Below are 21,121 nucleotides of genomic sequence, written 5' to 3' on the forward strand. Positions count from 1 at the left end.
AGCATAAGACGATGTGGTCATGGTCGCGTAAAGACCGCTTATTCATCCGACAGTTCCTCGGCAACAATTGTGGAAGATAAGCGTGACTTCTTTGAATAAGCGAATTTTCCGTGTTAACTTCAGTGTCACACGGAATCACACTTATATGTAAAAATATACAGCTCGTTGGCTCTTTTTTGTAATGGTAATCTTTTGAGCTTTAGTATAAATTTTATTTGCAAAAGTATAAATTTTACGACAATTTGCGCGAATTAATAAATTTACTTATTTATTTTGTATTTTTATTTATTTTTATGCGTACTATTTTTTTGTTTATAATTGTTGCAACATGATACAAAGCTCTTTTAAATATTTCTTTCTGCGCAATAGATTTTTTTTATTAATTTATTCAACTACTAACGGGTTTTGATTTATTCCTAAAAATATGTTTAACTTGGAAATATCATTAACAATTAAATGCATTGCTTAATATATTGTATTATCTCGTAATTTGTAAGCATTTAATCATCTGGTTTGTCAAATCGTGGATTTTTTTATTAGATAAATAAACTTTGATTTTTTTAAAATAAAGTTTCGAGTTTCATTAATAAAGTTTTATGTACATATATGATGCGAAAATTATTGATTTATTCAGATATCATCAAGAATTAATGTCCTTATGAAATCAGTAATTTCCATATTAATATACAAATTTTTTACAAGTTTATATTTTTGTTTTTGAACATGAGTTTTAAAATGTATATAAATAAAAATAAAAATACATAAGTTAAAGTAAAATACATATGATAAGTATGACATTCTTTTTAATATTATTGAATTACGATAGTCAATTAATTATTGCGTTTTATAAATAAACATGCAATAAGTTGCTCCAATCAACGCAATTTTAGTTAATATATTACCATTTGCATTTAAAACGTAAAAAAAATTAATCAATTTCAATCGTGTCAAAGATGCTCGTGCGTGACGCATTACGAGGCGAGAGATTCGTCCTGTGCCTCTAATTAACATGCATAATTTTCGCACAGAAAGATCGTTTGTTGCAAGGAGAGTAGATACCGTTTAGTTTACCGTTTAAAAAACTGCGAGTTTATAGCAAATTCCGCGATAGCCACAAACTTTCCGTAATCCGATTAATTCTGCTGATTAATCACGTTCGTCATCAACGCGATCTATTCTTCCATGACACGTATAATTACCATTATGATCAATCACTATGAACTCGTGACATCGTCATTACGATCGCGTTAAGTATAGGCTGCATTATGTCGTAATGAATGATGAGATAAATAAAGCGATAATAACGCAGCTCACTGTTCGCGAAATGATACTAAAACTATACGTTATGGTCATAGATATGACAATCGAATTACGTAAATACAGTATTATAAATGCGAGCTTAGGTCGAACCTCATTCATCAGGATTATGCTATACCCTTGCTCGCTATTTTGTCAAATAACTATCCCTCAATTTTTTCCTTTAAACAATTCTTTTTGAAGAATTTTTTCTCCTTTTCAAGTTTTACGCGCCAGATTATCAAATCAAGAAATTACAACCATGGTTTGATTATTATAAACACTCGATTAATAGTTATTGTATAGTCTGTAATTGGTGAATCGGTGAGAACTCAGGCAATTCTCCATTGTCCGCTTGAGCCAAAAAGGTTGATTGCAAATAAAATCTTGTGACAATAATTGTAATAATAATAAATTAAAGACGCAATCTGCTGATGGTCTATAAGATATCCACGTGCTGCTATATTCATATCAGGAAACACGGTAGTGTCTTGACGCTCTATTGACATCATATCGTACTAACAAGGGAACCTCGCGAAGTGTTAAATTCTGATTTTAATGAAACTTTGTAAACTTGTAGCTCACATAAAGAAATGAATTTAGGAAATATCAGTTGGAGAAGAAAAAATAATTTAAAGGGATGAAATCACTCATTTATAGCAGTTGTCAGCTTTTTCTGTTATATCTCGAAAACTATTCGAGATATCAAAAAAATATTTGTATACAAAAGTTTTACAATCAAATTATCTCTATTCATTTACATCAATAATATTTTTAAACATTTTTTTAATTAAAAATTTTTTTTATTTTTTAAAAATATTATTGATGTGAATAAACAGAGATAATTTTATTGTAAAACTTTTATGTAAAACACTTTTTGATATCTCGAATAATTTATTTTCGAGATATAACAGAAAAAGTTGAAAACTGCTATACACATAAGGGGTGATTTCACTTTTTCAAACCGTTTTTTCGCACGAACTGATATTTTTTAAATTTATTTCTTTATGTGAGCTACAAGTTTCACAAAGTTTCATTAAAATCAGAATTTGACACCTCCCGAGATTCCCTTGTAAGTAATTAAAGCTCGTAATTCATCAGGCAATTGTACCCCTCGCGCTTGCGCGCGAATCCGTCACGTGAACATTCACTAACGTAGTCACGGGATTACAGATTTGTTAATGTCAATGGGACCGTCTACGTAATGACGTTTAGTATTCGAAAATCGAAGTGTAGAACAATGCGTTACACAATGCGACATTCCGCGCGAAGACATGGCGTGTGGAAAGATCAACCTCTTTGTTTTCTGGGCCATGGTCGAAACACGAAATCAATGACGATCAATGCGAAAATCATTCCCATCGCTTTTCCCACGTATACAACGGATTTATTTCGCTTCTCAGAGAGGAAATAGCGAGGAAGCTTTCTCTTCGCGCGTTTGCCTCGCGTACAAGGCGTATCTTGAACGTCTGTTTCGTAAAACAGCTGGCATCACTCCTGATTAAAATCATTCCTCGTCAAATAAATAAATTATAGGTATATAATTTAAACGACAATAATAATAATAATAATAATATTTAATAAATTGGGAATTGAAGATTATGTTTTTAAGAATATCTCTATCTTATGCAGTGGAAATCTCATAAATTACAATAATCAAACATTCTACTAAAATCATACAATCCGTTGAAATGTCACGTTGCGAAAATAGATGTAATTAAAAAAATCAATTGTCTGCAGCGTTGCGTTTATTTTCAGTTAAAGCGAAATTACTTGAAAGAGACGTACGTTCTTTACTGGCGCGCCTATTTGTTGCACGTTGTAATTCACTTTTTCCATGCTCCATTCACTTTTTTAATTTTAGCATGCATTACGTAGATGAAAGAGCTTAATTAATCTTGCTTGATTTAGAACGTAATTCATCCCTCGCTCGTCACACATTCAATATCGAGTTAAAATTACTCGTTCGATACCGCGCTCTCCCATTTCTTTCTTCCAATGCTTGCTTGCAACTTTTAAAAACAGCTAATTAAAAAGGAAAAAAATAAATTTGCTAACTTGATTATGCGCACACGCATATTTTTATTCAAATTTATAATATAAGACATAAAACATTGGCTTAATTAAAAATATATCATGCATGCGTCAGTAATTTCATTATACGTTCTATGTATAAAAACACGTGCGATGATTTTAATTATAAAGTTGATGACCTTACACACATATAATAAGAGAGTTTGAAACAAACATTTAATCCGTACTTGCATCGAAAATTTTGTCTAGTCAGCAATTGACGCTCATTTTACGATCGATAAGTATTTTTATGATACACAATTGAACGATATTGAAATTTGGTAAATATTTTAATAATAGAATATTCATTGCTTTATCACGCGCGCGCGCACACACACACACACACACACACACACACATTTAAGTTATACTAACGTAAGTTATATTAAGAATGAATTAAATTTTAAATTGAATAATATCTAAATATAATAATTAATAACATGATAATTTTTTTGTATCACTTTAAATGCACGTCTAGATTTGAATTAATGTTATTTGAATGATAGTTATTTGTAGCAGACTAACGTATTATTTACGATATCTTTATAGGGTCTCTGAAATTTAATAAACTCTTCAGGTTTATATGAACAGAATCTCGTATTATATGAAAGATTTACAATCTTTGTATAAATAATTATTGCATAATTACTGTTTGTGTTTCTTCCTATCTTTGTCGAATAAAATAGTTTGATAATGAGCAACCGTGTTTTTTTTTAAACAGATTTTATAATTTCATATAAATATTTATAATGCTTATATAATTAAACGTAATGATTTATTTTTCAACGTAAGAATTATTTATTCGACGACTATACATATGATAACCTTTATATTTCACAAGGAAATAAACTAACGACTTAAATTTATTTCGTAAAACTTTACGGAGATATATAGAAAAATATAAATCAACGCCAATCCTGAATTAAAAGCTGAAGAATCATATGTCTAAATAAGCCAACTTTTGGCAACTGTCGGTTGCAAAAGAGATCTGTGTCAACAAGTCATTCCTCCATAAAAGAGATTTTTTTATAAATTAAAAAATATGCGTTAAAAAATATGCATCAAAGTTGACAGTGTGAATAAGTATAACAACAATAAATCCATCACTGCGATTTTGCAATTTATACCAGCTAGAATTTCATTAGCTAGATATTCGAAAAGTCCACGAAGTCTCTAGAAGTTTCGTTTGCAACCATGATTTCGACGATATTCTCCCTTGTTACGATATGTTTACGTTACTAATGATCCATGCGCACGTTGTGCTCTTACGTAAGCGCGACGTTTTGCGGCATTGTTGGTCTCATCGGCGAAGAAATTAGAGAGGGGCCCATACGAAGTTTGAAGAACGTCCGACGTTTCCAATCGTCATCCGCGCAACAGTTGTCGTTGCACCACTTTCGCTATAAAAATCGGCATCCGTGACTAACCTTGGCACATTTCCCAACGTGATCGCGATATCGCGTTGTGCTGTCCACGCGAATTTTTGAGCGTGACTCGCGTGACAAGCATCATGGTAGCATTCGACCTTCGCCAGGTCGATTTCTTCGTTCTGCCGTTTCTTTTTTCGTCCCGTAGCATCGGGCGCGATTCCGATTTGTCTTCTCGCCGACAACAATTTCCTTGCGTAACGCGAATGGAAAAGCCGAAGGCACCGTTCACGTTCGCGATTATCTTCCGCGATCGACCGGCTATTACGGATGTTTCTGCAATACACTTTGATGTTATCAAGACGTTATATACGTGTATATTTTTATTTATCGCGATTTTTCTTTCATTGCAAACTTTTAATGTTCCATATCAAGTGAAGGGAGGAATCGATATTCATTCAATACGCTATTCAAATGAAGTATTTTTGTTGTATTCTGATAATCAAGTTCTTGCAACTTTCGTTACATAACATGTGCATTTTCGTCATGTGTTCAGTATCAAAATGTATTCATATAAGTTTCTTTTTATCCTTAGCGTTTTTGTCATCGTCGATTTTAATTGCGCTGTAACCCCGTCTGGAGATCACGCTATTACAGATCTCTGCGATACTTGAAAAACTTGGCAATTTATACTTTGAACCTGTGATATTTTTTCTATTCTCACGCGATTCTCGCTGATCTGAACACGAAATCTAGTCACTCTCAACTGATTACAGAACGTTAATGCCATCTGATTGCATTGTGGATTCTTAATGATAAACGAGCAAAATCTGTAACATTTTATAAAATCTTGTAAGGGCGTGAGGATATTTTTTATGCCTAAGATCATTTTAGGAAAATTAAAAGTGTATTAAAACGAGTATGTAAAAAATGTGTGTGTTAATTATTCAAATGTGTTTAATTAATTCATATAGAGACTGAAGATATAATAAAAACATCAATGTAATAAAAAAATTTTATTCATAAATGTCTATTCAATTCAAAATTATAAGCTATTAAGCGAATAGTTACGTCAATGTTATTTCATCGAGCAAATTAAAAACATTCTTACAAGAGATAGATTACACTTAAAGGTAGGTATATGCAAAATTTTTTGGAAACATAATATGCATGATAACATCCTTTTTTTCAAAGATACGTTTTGGTATACGAAAAGAAGTTTCATTTAAGTTGTTTATTAAATTCGAATTTTTTTTCTCTCTTATATGATACATAATTGCCAATAATACAAATTAATAAATAATTATAAAATATAAAGAAAAATAATTGTAAACATAATACTTTCAAAAAAATATTACTAATAATATTTATAATATTATATAATCATAAAATTAATAATGCTATAATTTAGTCATTTACAAAACATGTATGTACGAGTATATTACAGTAAAAAATTTTGATAAATTAAGTTTATTAATGGGGCGTTAACAAATAATTTTTTATCAATTATTGAATCTGCATAATTTCTGATCTTTAGCCATGACGTATATACAATACACTTGTTACAGACGTGGGAAATAATAATTTGCGATTTAAAAAGAATAATTATATTACACGAAAAGCAAGCAAATTATATTTGTCCGATATAATTCTATGATACACATAATTATTCATATATTAAATAAGTTCATTAAATCATTATTACTCATTAGTATGTCGTTAATAATGTAAATAAAACCATAACATGGATTAAATAACACTTTTTATAATTTGAAAATCATTTTTTTTTTATAATTTCAACAATGGTTGTATTTAAGTATAAGTCAGCGATTAGTAAGTGTTTTGCGTCAATGTTTTGGACTATTTTTTTAGAACTAAAAATAGTCTTACTTTACGCGAAGGAAACTTCCAAATTGCAAAATAAACATTTTAAATGCGTTCAATGATAAGAGATAATGTTTTCTGTTTAATTTTTTATATTTAATTTTCCTTCTTCTGTTTTCTTCATCCTCTTATAGAATTTTGTCCTGTACTTTAACATTCATCTCGTAACATTCATCAATGGAACATTTTCTTTTTTTAACAGATAAATATCCAACTTTCTCTCGCTTAGGCGATCCGAAAATTTTCCCATTTCAGATATCTGTATTTTGTCGATCTTTTTATTTCTCATTACTAATTTTTAATGAAGAGTTAAATATGGATATTTAGTTCTTAATAGAAAAATTATAATTGATATGCAACTAATAACAGGAAATACGGGACAGCATTAAGAAGAAAGACAAGATTATACTGCAAATTTTTAAATTCGTAAAACAATTTCTCGTGCTGATAGAGTCTCGCTGATAGAATTTCGCTTGCAAGTTTGAAACCAAGAGGTTTTCCATATTTCCTATAAATAGATGAAAATAATACGCATATGCACGGAAAATTGCGCGGTAAGTAAAAAAGCGAAGGACGAGGACTTGGGTAATCCTGGGGTTTTTTTGCGAGAAAGCGTGTGAACTGCAACATTAGTGAGCGAGCATCTCGTTCCATTCCGTTTGGTCTCGTCTGTAAATGTCCTTTCGTTCGCAACCGTTTTTAAATAACGCCACCGTTGCTATCGAGCATTCATCCGCACAATATTGTATGAATTAACGTCTGCTAGTTAATTTCTTGACTGTTTCGCAATTCGCGTGCCATTAGCAGCGCGGCAAATTAGAGCATACCTTCCCTGGTCGCGTATCTATCGTTATTGCACAACCAACGTTGCAATTAGTATTAGCGTGTCTATCAAGAGATTTTTGGAAATTTATGGAAGTTTGTCCTTATCCCCACTATAGTATTATAATTTATTCAATATTTCCCTAACACGTTACGTATTAAATATTATATAATTTAATAGATTGGATTTTTACACGATAAATTTCTGTGGTGAGCTTTCACAACAAGGATTACATTTTGTTACGACGACAAAATATACTAAAATAAAAGAGATTAAATATTTTTCGTATGTCAATCTTAATAATCTCCACAGGAAGTATCAGATGAAAATTATGACAGCAAAATGTTAGTTTGACCTTACGGTACATCACGAAAGATGAAACAATACTCTTGCCGCAGGTTTAAGAAACTTGTAGTTTCCTTCTGGTACTGTCTAGAAAGTATATTTCTCTCGGTCTTTCACATCGCGGCTCGATATCATCGTGAGATTTCTTTACGACGTTATTATATACATTCGTTTATAATATGGTATCGTCACTCTATTTTCTCATAATAAAACCGATTAATTAATCCATCAGAAATTTATGATGATTAAACGTGTCAGCGTTGTACTTAATAAAATTTATGTTTTCCTTCAAAACATTTCTTTTTGCAAAATATTTACATAAGAAGATTGTTGTAAGAATATTAACTATTAACTTAATAAAACTGTATAAACTTAATAAACTATTAAATTAATCATTAAAGCTAAAAAAGTATCACGTCATTAAATTTTTTAATTTCAAAATCTTAAGATCTAAAAAAAATTGCAGAATTCTTTAGTTTTTGAAAATTAAAAATTTTTAATTTTTTTATCTCAAAATGCAACGCTTTTTATTTGTATCTTTTAAAAATCTGATATCTCAATGTTTCACGCGGGTTATTCAAGAATTTAATTTTGCAATTTACAATATATATAAATTACAAAATTTATTAATATATAAAGATTCAAAAAACGATTTAAGGGAGGGATCCTGATATAACACGCTGAAAATAACGCGATTTTTTGAGAATTTAAAAAAAAATGATTTAATGAAACTTTTTAAAACATTAAAATGTTTTTAAAGTATATTTATAAATAAACAAAATTATTTTTTCATTGTGAAATAACATATACATTTGTAAATATAAAAGTAGAAAAGTTTCAGAGGTTACAGCATCGGATAATGCAATCGAGGTACAAGATAGCACCTATTGTGTACTTGTCTGAAGTAAAAATTCAAATGCATTTTAGTTTTATAATAATATTCCGCTCTAGACTCGTCTATCAACTTATTTACGCAAAAAATGTGAAGCAAATTTACAAAAGAACGAGCCTTAGAAAAAAAGTTGCAATTTTCACAAAAAATTTTCATATTAATTGTGCGGTAATAATAATAATTCTAATAATATCATCAAACTAATAGATTGATCTAGAGGAAAATTTAAGTATCTATATGTATGCACAGGGAGAAGTCAATTGGTCGAATATTTTTTAAGTTATGTTGCACGCCAATTCGAAAAACATGGTTTAGAGAAAAACGCGTTTAAAGATTTGAGTTTGGAAAAGTGCCTGTTTTCTAATACTTACAGCTAATCTGTTATTCCAGACCCTTATGCACAAATGTACGTTGTGTACATATAAAAAAATATCTGCCTGATATAATCCGGCACGTAGTCAAAGGTTTGTTGTGCAAAAAATTAAGTGAAGAAACGGATCGCGCGCTCGTCCATATAATATATCTACGGGAAAATATATAATATACGCGCATAAAATTGCTTGTAGAATCATTAAAACTTCAAATTTCGATGTAAGACTTTGGAAACATATTTTTCAGATATATTTTTTAACAATTTATGTAAAAAAAAAATCAATTTTTTTTACTCGTTACATCAGGATTCCCCCTTAAAATATAATCAATTTGTGCATAATGACTTTTTGGAAAAATTATAAATTTAGAAAAATATTATTGCGTTGCAGGCAAGAGCTTCGCGCGGGATCAGTCGGAAATCAGTCTTCCTAGAAATGAGAGATTGGAAATGCGTGTGTGAAGATGTGCTCGAAGGCGGTCGTCTGCCTCATTACGTTCGATTTCACTGGCGATGTGTGTTCCGGTATCGTCAAAGCGCGACTTCTGTGTCTTGTATTACGTGAGGTGGACGCGAATGTTCCGCAAATTTTTCACAACGATTGCATTGTGCACGCTCTTATTTCGTATGCATTTAATAATAAAATTATAGTACATCATTTTGAATTGAAAATTTTATTTGGATTCAAAATTCAAGCAGAGTCGAATTCGAAAAGATGATGGATTAATATTATGTTGTGTATACATAATATAGTAATGTGGTAATGGAATATAATAATTAACATCTTATTTTATAAGAATAGGAATGAAAATAATATATTCTTTTAAAATTGTATTATGTATATAAATTCTGAAGATAAGAACGAAAGATTAACAGATTAAAGATTTGAATGCAAAATGTGTGAATGAAAAATGTAGTTTGACACTAATAAAGATGTTTCTTTTCAAAATTTTTATTTTCCAGTTGTTATTTACAGTTTTTCCTTTTTATCTCAAACCATTTTACTATAGAATTATTTGATTCACAGTCATTATTTGATTCAGACTGTCAATTGATGCGTCGGAGCGGAACACGAATTTTCCCACGGTTTACTACTTTCTCACATCAGAAAAGTTAAACCAATCTAAAGGAAATTTCACTTAAATGGAAAAAAATGAAGGATATATATGTTACATGAAATCAAAGAAATTTCATTGATTTGTCGACTTCCATAAAACACGAAAGTCGTCGAGAATATGCGTGTAATTCTTCATTAGTTCCACAGTGTTCTTTTAGATATTATAATTCTTAGTAATTTCCTGCCGATTATTTCTTCTTAATCTTGGAATGCTATCGATACTGTGATACAGTTTGCTATTGATACATAAATTTTACGCACGGAAAAATGACACTTTTAATATATCAAAGTTTTTCATACTTCAATGCAAAATATTTATAATCTACACTTTTATAAACACATCTACATTTTAATAAATTATTATTATTAGGTGTTGGAATTAATTCGTAGCGTTTTACAAGTGATGGGAAGTACTTTCATTAATGTATTTTTTAATGCTCATGTGAAATAAATAACATTCTTTCATTAAAAAACGCTACGAATTAATTCCAACACCTAATATATGTATGCACAGGGAGAAGTCAATTGGTCGAATATTTTTTAAGTTATGTTGCACGCCAATTCGAAAAACATGGTTTAGAGAAAAACGCGTTTAAAGATTTGAGTTTGGAAAAGTGCCTGTTTTCTAATACTTACAGCTAATCTGTTATTCCAGACCCTTATGCACAAATGTACGTTGTGTACATATAAAAAAATATCTGCCTGATATAATCCGGCACGTAGTCAAAGGTTTGTTGTGCAAAAAATTAAGTGAAGAAACGGATCGCGCGCTCGTCCATATAATATATCTACGGGAAAATATATAATATACGCGCATAAAATTGCTTGTAGAATCATTAAAACTTCAAATTTCGATGTAAGACTTTGGAAACATATTTTTCAGATATATTTTTTAACAATTTATGTAAAAAAAAAATCAATTTTTTTTACTCGTTACATCAGGATTCCCCCTTAAAATATAATCAATTTGTGCATAATGACTTTTTGGAAAAATTATAAATTTAGAAAAATATTATTGCGTTGCAGGCAAGAGCTTCGCGCGGGATCAGTCGGAAATCAGTCTTCCTAGAAATGAGAGATTGGAAATGCGTGTGTGAAGATGTGCTCGAAGGCGGTCGTCTGCCTCATTACGTTCGATTTCACTGGCGATGTGTGTTCCGGTATCGTCAAAGCGCGACTTCTGTGTCTTGTATTACGTGAGGTGGACGCGAATGTTCCGCAAATTTTTCACAACGATTGCATTGTGCACGCTCTTATTTCGTATGCATTTAATAATAAAATTATAGTACATCATTTTGAATTGAAAATTTTATTTGGATTCAAAATTCAAACAGAGTCGAATTCGAAAAGATGATGGATTAATATTATGTTGTGTATACATAATATAGTAATGTGGTAATGGAATATAATAATTAACATCTTATTTTCATAGAATAGGAATGAAAATAATATATTCTTTTAAAATTATATTATGTATATAAATTCTGAAGATAAGAACGAAAGATTAACAGATTAAAGATTTGAATGCAAAATGTGTGAATGAAAAATGTAGTTTGACACTAATAAAGATGTTTCTTTTCAAAATTTTTATTTTCCAGTTGTTATTTACAGTTTTTCCTTTTTATCTCAAACCATTTTACTATAGAATTATTTGATTCACAGTCATTATTTGATTCAGACTGTCAATTGATGCGTCGGAGCGGAACACGAATTTTCCCACGGTTTACTACTTTCTCACATCAGAAAAGTTAAACCAATCTAAAGGAAATTTCACTTAAATGGAAAAAAATGAAGGATATATATGTTACATGAAATCAAAGAAATTTCATTGATTTGTCGACTTCCATAAAACACGAAAGTCGTCGAGAATATGCGTGTAATTCTTCATTAGTTCCACAGTGTTCTTTTAGATATTATAATTCTTAGTAATTTCCTGCCGATTATTTCTTCTTAATCTTGGAATGCTATCGATACTGTGATACAGTTTGCTATTGATACATAAATTTTACGCACGGAAAAATGACACTTTTAATATATCAAAGTTTTTCATACTTCAATGCAAAATATTTATAATCTACACTTTTATAAACACATCTACATTTTAATAAATTATTATTAATTTCAAAGAAAAGAAAGAGTAAGCATACTATCAAATTCAATCTTGAAATGATATAAAATATGTAGTACAATTGTATGGATCTTCATAATGTATGTCTTAAGTAAACTATTGAATAACACAAAATTGCTTAAAAATTAAAATTCTTTATCACTCTCTGTTATAATATTGATCATCGAGAGGTCCAAGTTGATGTAGACATAACGGACAGAATTTTTAGAGTTTTATTTTTAGAGTTTTGGCTCGCTTGTCCTAGTTTTTAGTATGACAAATTAGATCTTCTCACGATTGAAGCTTAACGTCCAATGATTTCACTCATTTGTAAGTAAAATTTATGTTAATAAAATTTATATCAATAGCGTTTTAAAGTTATGTAGAAAATGTATTTTAGGTCGTTATGTTAAGATCAATGTCAATGTAAAGAATATATAGGATAATGTGCTTATTGACATTGTAAAGAAATATTCATTCTAAACATTCTTTTACATTTATGAGCATTGTTTATTTAGTTATATGTTTCTTATATTATTTATATATTTCATTCTAATTAGAATTTCTGCCTTTCGCACAAAATTCTGTTGGTTCTTGTTATGTGATTAATAGGCACGTCATCGGATAAGAAACGGCACTTCTTGGTACTTATGTTAGCAATAATAAATCACAATAAATTTTAGCTAGATATTTTATATAAAAGCTCCGACATATCTCGACAAATTTGCGATTTGTATATTTTTTAAAATTATTTTATCTCAGCCAGATATGATTGGTGAAATCGATGTCCATTGACTAGTGTTATTAACGTCGATCAACGTCAATTCAACTAATCCTCAACAAACACAAGTATATCTGCATAAATAGATATATAACATATAGATATATAAATAGATATGTAATATATATATATATACGTAAATATACCGCATGTTTTACATATTATATGGTAGTTATATTCACTGTTTGCTGGGTTATTTCTAGAGGGTACTAATTAAAATTAGGATTTGATTAAAGAGATTTTGCCAAAATAACATTGTCTTATTTGATAAATAAAACAATGATGCAATTCTGAGCTATGCATGAAGCGCTTGATGCATCATTTGTATTTGTTGTTCATCAAATAATAAAGGATAAAATGATATATTATGCATAACTCGAAACGCACCAAATATTTCACAAATTTGTTGATACATCAGTAAGTAAATAAGCCGGTAATATTTATTATTATTTTAAAAATCACGTTGAGAAGTCTATAAATCACGAATCTTAATAGAATGGTAGCTAAAAAAGTAATAATATTTTGTCTTCGAACGTATTCAGTTTTACGTCCCGCTTATTGTTAAAGTCATATCTGAAAGACTAATTATAAAATTTACAAAAATATATTTTATGCTTTTTCACATTTTTGCGTAACTTTTCTTACAATTAAAGCACTAATTTGGCACCCCATCCCTACCTTTCGCAATTCCACAACAATCCACCAGCTTTTCCTGTTCTCGTCGAAATTTCGCTGAGCTCACGTGTAATTCCAGTTGTAGACCGACGTAGTCGAAGGACGTAGATAAGAAGAAGCGACCGGCAGCATCTGGTGATTCACCAGTTGACGTTATTCGCTCACACACTGACACCCGGATTTAACACTAAAAAGCACCGCGAGAAAAAAGACAGAAGTTTCCAACTGCTTGAAGAGACCAATAAAGACAGGGATCAAGTCGACTTAGTTACGAGTGGGCAGTCGAGGGACAGCCAGCCGATCGATTGAATCGATCGCCGTCCTCCACGACTTTCGAGTCCTGACGCGAGACTGAGAACTGACTCGAGCTTCGGACATGGACTCGGACTCGAGCTGGTCGCGACACTCAATAATGTCGTTACGCTCGCACCTCCCTCTTCATGGAGTGTCCCAGACGATCTCTGTCTAACTAGTGCTTTCCCTTTGCGACAGTACTTCTGCTCGCCTTCCCTTCCACCTGTTGCTCCCTCGAGTTTCGCCACGTCGTGCTTGCTCCTCGTCCTTGTCTTCAGTATCATCAATTCTCCGCTATACTTTCTGTGTTGATTTTCTCTCTTTACTTTCTGGAATTTCCAGATGATTATCAGCGCGGGTCTTTCCCGGTTAATCACAGTGCATCGTCCTTTATATTAGGTCATTTAAAAAGTATCCGCGGTTTTTTGTTCAATTTTTGAATGAAAAAACCGCGAATACTTTTTGAATGACTCAATATTTAGTTTCTTTGCCATCATATTAAACCATGTTATAGTAACCAACATGATAAATAACTAAGCACAAATTCAAGAAGACAAACTATTGTTGTTCCTTGAAATAAAAAACGTGGTGATTTATCTTCGCCATTTTTGCGAAAGAATATTTTTTTATTTTAGAAATATTTATCAAAAAATCACGCAACAGAGATCAAAAGATTAATTAACTACTGTTCATTCTTAATCATGCCTAATAATTTGGAAACTAGATTTTATTTCGATATATCTAAACCCAAACGATTATCCGATGATTTTACGTGAGATAAAGAATATTTAAATATCTGAGTACTCTTCTTCTCGGTGTATTTTGCAGAGACTTTGCTTGTCCGTTCAATGTTATTCGCAATCATGCGGTAGAGCCGATTCCGTCTTTGAGAGGACTGCGACCTGCGGACGCTTTCGCTCATCTCGACGTAGTAGTTACCTGTTCCCATCACCTGCTGTTCCCTCGCGAAAGGCTGTTCCTCGGCGCACGTCGATCCGGAGATCCGTTTTGACAACGCAAGATCACTTTCTCCGTTTCTTCTACACTTGCGTCTTCAATCCCGACCAGCATTAACTTCCTTTTCTCAGACTTACATACATCAATTTCCGTTCGTAATGCCTGATGTAATTTTATGTGTCTTTCCTTCTCTCTTTCTGATTTTCCGCTATTATTTTATCTTCGTTATTTCTATCTTTGCTTTCTGATGTTCCGTTTCTACTTATTGTTTTATAAAGTTTGTATCACGCTTGAGAAATATTGTTTCATGATGATTATTTCTTCGCAATTCGCACATAACGCGTTTGCAATTTGTTTTTATCCGCTTGCTCAATTTCCGCTCTCAATTTTCTTCTGTCAAAACATGTATATACATCCTGCAATTTTTTTGTTTGATCATCGATTAATGGTTTTCTGATGTTGATGTTGTAAATTGGTCGGTGTGAACGATAATGCGCATACTTATTTTATTAGTTTTACAGCCAAGTTCCTTATTATCTCTGCAATTTCCACTTTTGGTTCTTCGGCGAATAATTCAATGACACGTGATCTCAGTGTTTAGTGTGCATCATTAGCGAGCAAATTGCAAACGGCAAGGGCACAAGTCACTGACTTCCTGAGCCTATTCACGTTTGGTCACTTCCGGTAGTTAATTCGGTGAAACACCTTGCTATGCCATTGTCATCGTCGATAATAAGACACTGGAGATTCTTTCGATGTCGCGCGACATCGTTTGTGCCTAGTCAAGAGAACGCAAAAATGCTGCACAGCGATAATATGAGAAAAAATGTACTTTTATTCCTTTTTCCTATCGAGCGCTTTGAAAATAAAAATCTATTTAATTCAATTTTTAATTAAAATTTTTATAATGATTCATACGCTACAGTGTGTCGTAAAAATCTTATAAAAAGTTTTCGTTGCATGTAAAATTGCTTGCGTATAATGTATGTACATAAAATGGATTACGTTAGATTAGGTAAGCGAGATAATCTACATACATGGAGTAATCTACGCGAATTAATGGATAGGCGAAATCCAATTTTCTTCCTGTAGGCGCGAAAAATTCTCTTTTTCCTTGTTCATTTAACAGTAAACGAGGAAATGCGGTGGAAGGTTAACGACCGTGGAAATCACTTAAATCTTATGATTGTGTATGCTTGCGGATAATATTCCACAGGTTAATTAGGTATAACCCAAATAAGCAGCGTCGTGAAATCTGTCGTTGAAACGTCGAAATATAAGAGGAGAACAATTTTCTCCACTTATCTCAATCAACGCATTGTTTATCAAACATAACATTGATATAAATTGTCAATAAATTCCTGCCGCATACAATGCCATCTACAATAATTATCATTAACGATTGACAACGTCGAATATTAATTATATAGAGAACATTAACTTGAACATTAACTATCTTTCTATATTCACTTTGTATTCATTTTTTTACTATTCTTTGTATGAGCGATATTTTTCTTTCAATAAGAGACTTATGACGTGGTCAACAAATTTTGTTACAAAAATATCGCTTCTTCAAATTTACATTAACGCTTCGTCAGTGTTTTCGGTGACCAGCAGATTTGTCGACATTGACCTCTCCATTATTGTCTTTATCATCTTATTGTCACAATAGGAATATTTAATTTTACATTGAGACTCGCGAAGTGAGGACACGTTTAATCATCTTCGTTCATTCGTTAAACAGTTTCTTGTCGCAATCGATTTGAAAAAAATGTCGCACAAGCTAATCCTTCGATGACATGGAAACCGAAGAAACACAGTAGACGCTCTTTCGGCGACCTCGATCGCTGCCTGAAATAATTGGTAACTATCTTTTACCCTTTTTTTTCTCATAATGTTTCGCAAGAAGGTCATCTTGAATTCTTGGCTGTATTTATTATATGCAAATGTATATCTTTATATATATATGTAGTCGTTAAAAGCCATTAAAACGGTGTAGATACAAAAAACAAAAAGGAGACTTTAACATTAAAGTAAGATATTATTCATTGCTTTTTGCAAACATTTTTTTTTCATTATTTTTTACATTGCTAAAGGAGTAAATTGATTATTTATCTCTTCAATTCTGAAAGAGATATGTATGATGAATTGGACTAATTTATAAAAGTTACATATATATATTTCTTCTTATTGAATAAGCCTGTCATAGTTGTTTTATACACATGACATACTTATCACATAGGACTTTGATATGTATTAAAAAATTGTTCTCTTTAAGAGAGGTCTTCTCTTGAAAAGTCTTGAATATGATTCTTAGTAAAATTAATTCTTCTTAATGAGTTTGCGGATTATGACATGAAGATTAAATATCGCACCGCGGTTTTTCTTTTGCTCTTCTTATCTTTAAATCATTAACATTGTTGTCGTTTGTACTAATCTATAATATCGAATCGATGTAAGAACGTATAACAATTTTTTGCGTCTATTTTTTTTTATTCGCGTTACGTACATTCAAACGCGATTGTTCCCGTGACAGTCGACAATTTTATTTCAGGTCAAGAAGTAGTGACTATAACAGTGGTCAAGACGGTCTGTACTTTCCCCAACATTGCGCAACCGTAGCTGCGGCACCTGACGTAATGTGAACCTGATTAAATAACACGGAGTTATGAATTTTCTTTTTTTTCTGTCGAAAATCAGACTATACACAGAGATCCGTATTCGAAACATTCATACATGTGACGTGTGTAACAATTAGCGTTTCGAGGAAGAGATCGAATTGTTAGCATTGGCATCCTTTCTGAGTAATTATTGTTATGCTATGTTATAAATAACATACCATAAATTAAAGTTTGTATAATTAATTTTATTTAATACTAAATTTTCAGTAACTGTATTCGATGGATTAATTTGTGTAAATTGTCCATACAAATTTCATGTAATGAGAGTATAAGCGGTCTGTTTGTGGAAAAAAATGCTTAATTTGCATCTTTAAAAAAAACTAGTGGCGACATAAAAAAACTTAAATTACCATTACTGTCGGCGCTAATACCGGTTAAACGACGAGGGGATATTCTCTGTCATATTTTTTGTAGAGGGAATAATAATTATGCACGCCCAAGGACATATCAATCGCCGGATATCGCATGGATTTCCAGACGAACAGGCTCAGATACAAAATTACACGGATTAGTGCTTCGTGAAGACTGCAACGATAAAAGAAGTCGCAACGGATCGTTCGCGGCTGGTTGATTGGTAATGATACAATCAAAAATTTGTAAAGCGCGACTTCCGGTTGCATGACTAGCTCAAGTCAAAGTTCGTACGAATAAAGAGAGGTAAAATCTGCGAAGAGAAACAGCTGCTGGACCACCGAATTTGCGAATCGCGTCTCATGCGAAAATATACTTTTATAATAGGATAAAAAACTTGACTCTTGTCTTGAATTCTTGTTCAACATTCATCGGTAACAAGGATAAAATGATATTCAAGTTAATAGAATCGAGTCTTGAAACACAACCTTAATGGTTCTCGCATCGTAAATTACCACGCATTTTAGTGAAAAGAATATGACTTACATTTATAATAAATAGAAAGTTTAATATTCTAAAAGATAAACGAGCAACTTAAAGATGTTCATGATTAATCGTATATGACGTTATAATTCTTCTTCCCCGCGTTATATATATTTCATGCATTTAATTATGAACACTTTTCATTTGCTCGTTTATCTTTTGGCCTATGAAACTTTCTATTTATTATTTTTTAATATGCGTTATTTTATTACATCCTTTTACGTTCTTAATGTTAGAAATGTAATATCAGAAAAGGAGTAGATCGTTATACAGGCTTTATCTCGTGTGAAACCGAAAGTAGACTGTAATAGAGGGCCGCAAAAGCGGATGCTGCTTGACAGCAGCGGAATTTTTATTTAACGTCAAGTCGAAAAGTGAAAGCGTCCGCGCTGATCGTACAGAAAGTATGTATGCTATTTCGGTATCTTTCGACCTTGAAGCAACCGCAGTAGCACTAATTTTCACGTATATATCTTCTCTATCGATAGTATTCATATGCGATAGAATTTAAAACTTGTCACACCGTGACTTGACGTCACATCTTTTTGCAACATTTTTACCACACGTCACAATTGCTGACAATGTTATTTTTGCGATAATCAATTTTTTCGATTGCTGACGATACAATAATAAGTGAATAGCAGAGCCGATACATGTTTGTCTGGTTTATAAACGAAAACAAGAATTTTATCTCGCAGAAGACAGCCTTGAATCCGTGCGATTCTGACGAAAGAAGAATATCCTGGCAATTTTATAATTTTTGTGTATTTGTTAGGTTTTATTAGAAAGTTATGCAAAATAAATACTCCTCGATAAAAATTTCAAAAATCTTCATAATTCCTCTTCCTTGGTTTTTTCATACTAAATTAGAATAGTATAGAAATATTTTAAACTATCACGATAAATTAAAAATCTTTATTAAAAATTAATGTGTTATTATCATTTTTAACTTTTAAGAAATATAATAATATAATTTATAAACTCATATAAAAAATAAGAGCATAAAAAACCACAGCACAAGTTATAGTTTGTGATATTTAATTATTATTACATTAATTAAAACATTAAACGTTTCGGCCACAATCTGGCCATCTTCAGTAATTCAATAATATTCTTAAAACGCAGAGTTACATCTAGTTGACATTAAATTCAACAGTCGAGAGTTGTTAATTAAATAAATATGTTCTTTTATATGTGAAGATGCTTCATACAGTAATGTTACACCGTCAATTGTCATATCAAGAAAAGTGTAGAACAAGAATTTCCAGATTCTAAATAAAATTGTATATATTAAAATCTTCTAGTCGGACGAGGAGATTCATCGTTTGGTTTTTTTGCTGTAAAACAGGTAATGATTCCATTTCTTTATATTCCGACTAGAAGATTTTAATATATACAATTTTATTTAGAATCTGGAAATTCTTGTTCTACACTTTTCTTGATATGACAATTGACGGTGTAACATTACTGTATGAAGCATCTTCACATATAAAAGAACATATTTATTTAATTAACAACTCTCGACTGTTGAATTTAATGTCAACTAGATGTAACTCTGCGTTTTAAGAATATTATTGAATTACTGAAGATGGCCAGATTGTGGCCGAAACGTTTAATGTTTTAATTAATGTAATAATAATTAAATATCACAAACTATAACTTGTGCTGTGGTTTTTTATGCTCTTATTTTTTATATGTGTTAATATTAGAACCACGTTAGTTTCAAGATATAATTTATAAACTGTTTAAAATAAATAAAGTTTTAAGACAATATGCATAATAAGTATTGTCGCACCACATTATTTTCTGCAGCGATTAAAAATAAAGTAACCGTTTCGTAAACATTTGATATAATATATTTCGTATATGTTTTGCAATATAAACGTGTCCGATAGCATTAAATGCAAAAGAGTTTCGATATAAATATAAATGTATTAATCAAATTTGCAAATTTAATTCGATGCCATAAAAATAATGGTAATTAAAAAACAATTCGTTAAATGTTTCTTGTTTTTTAGTTTAGTAAAAAATTGTCAATTAAAAAAATTAAAGAATGCTTGAAGCCATTTAAAAAATAAACTTATATAAATCAACACATACGCATTTGCGCATCATATACAATATATACCAAATAGTAATGGCCGAATTATAATAAATTATAATAAATATTTTACAAATAATAATTTTGCAGACACAATAATTTACGAGATACATAATAATTTACATTTTATAATAATTTTCTCAGTGAGTAGCGCGTCCTTAAAAGACTGCTAGACTTTCCTTTCGTAACACATAACGTTGGTCATAGATTATATATTTTAATAAATAAGTTTGATAGCAATATATTCATTAAATATTTATGAGAATACTCGAATTCGAAGTCAATATATTAAGAATACGCGGTATATCTTTGCAGATTCGTTCGCGCAAAAGCGAAAGTCTTCGCTTCGATGCGCATACATGATGACTATCGGGTCAGGCAATAACACGCGATCCTCATTACGATCATCGACGAAGACTAGGATCGGTCTTCTCAAGATCTATTCGAGAGACATATACGTTTTT

At 31.1% G+C, this 21,121-nt stretch overlaps 1 protein-coding gene across 5 annotated transcripts in view; it reads right to left on the reverse strand.

Annotated features, from left to right (window-relative positions):
• Positions 1-21,121, reverse strand: part of snu (ABC-type transporter snustorr) — a 61,936-nt gene that overhangs the window by 28,999 nt on the left and 11,816 nt on the right. Inside the window, exon 1 of one of the 5 annotated variants that reach the window (XM_011052920.2) lies at positions 13,734-14,204. The exons of 2 other annotated variants lie outside the window; for them this stretch is intronic. The gene's annotated coding sequence lies outside the window, so the exon portion shown is untranslated. Of the gene's footprint in view, positions 1-13,733; positions 14,205-21,121 lie in introns of those variants that run through there. 2 more of the 5 variants (XM_087406272.1, XM_011052922.2) reach the window with 2 other exon arrangements.

Source organism: Acromyrmex echinatior, chromosome 1 (assembly GCF_024713525.1).
Source record: "Acromyrmex echinatior isolate Ae372 chromosome 1, ASM2471352v2, whole genome shotgun sequence".
NCBI classification, from domain to species: Eukaryota; Metazoa; Arthropoda; class Insecta; order Hymenoptera; family Formicidae; genus Acromyrmex; species Acromyrmex echinatior.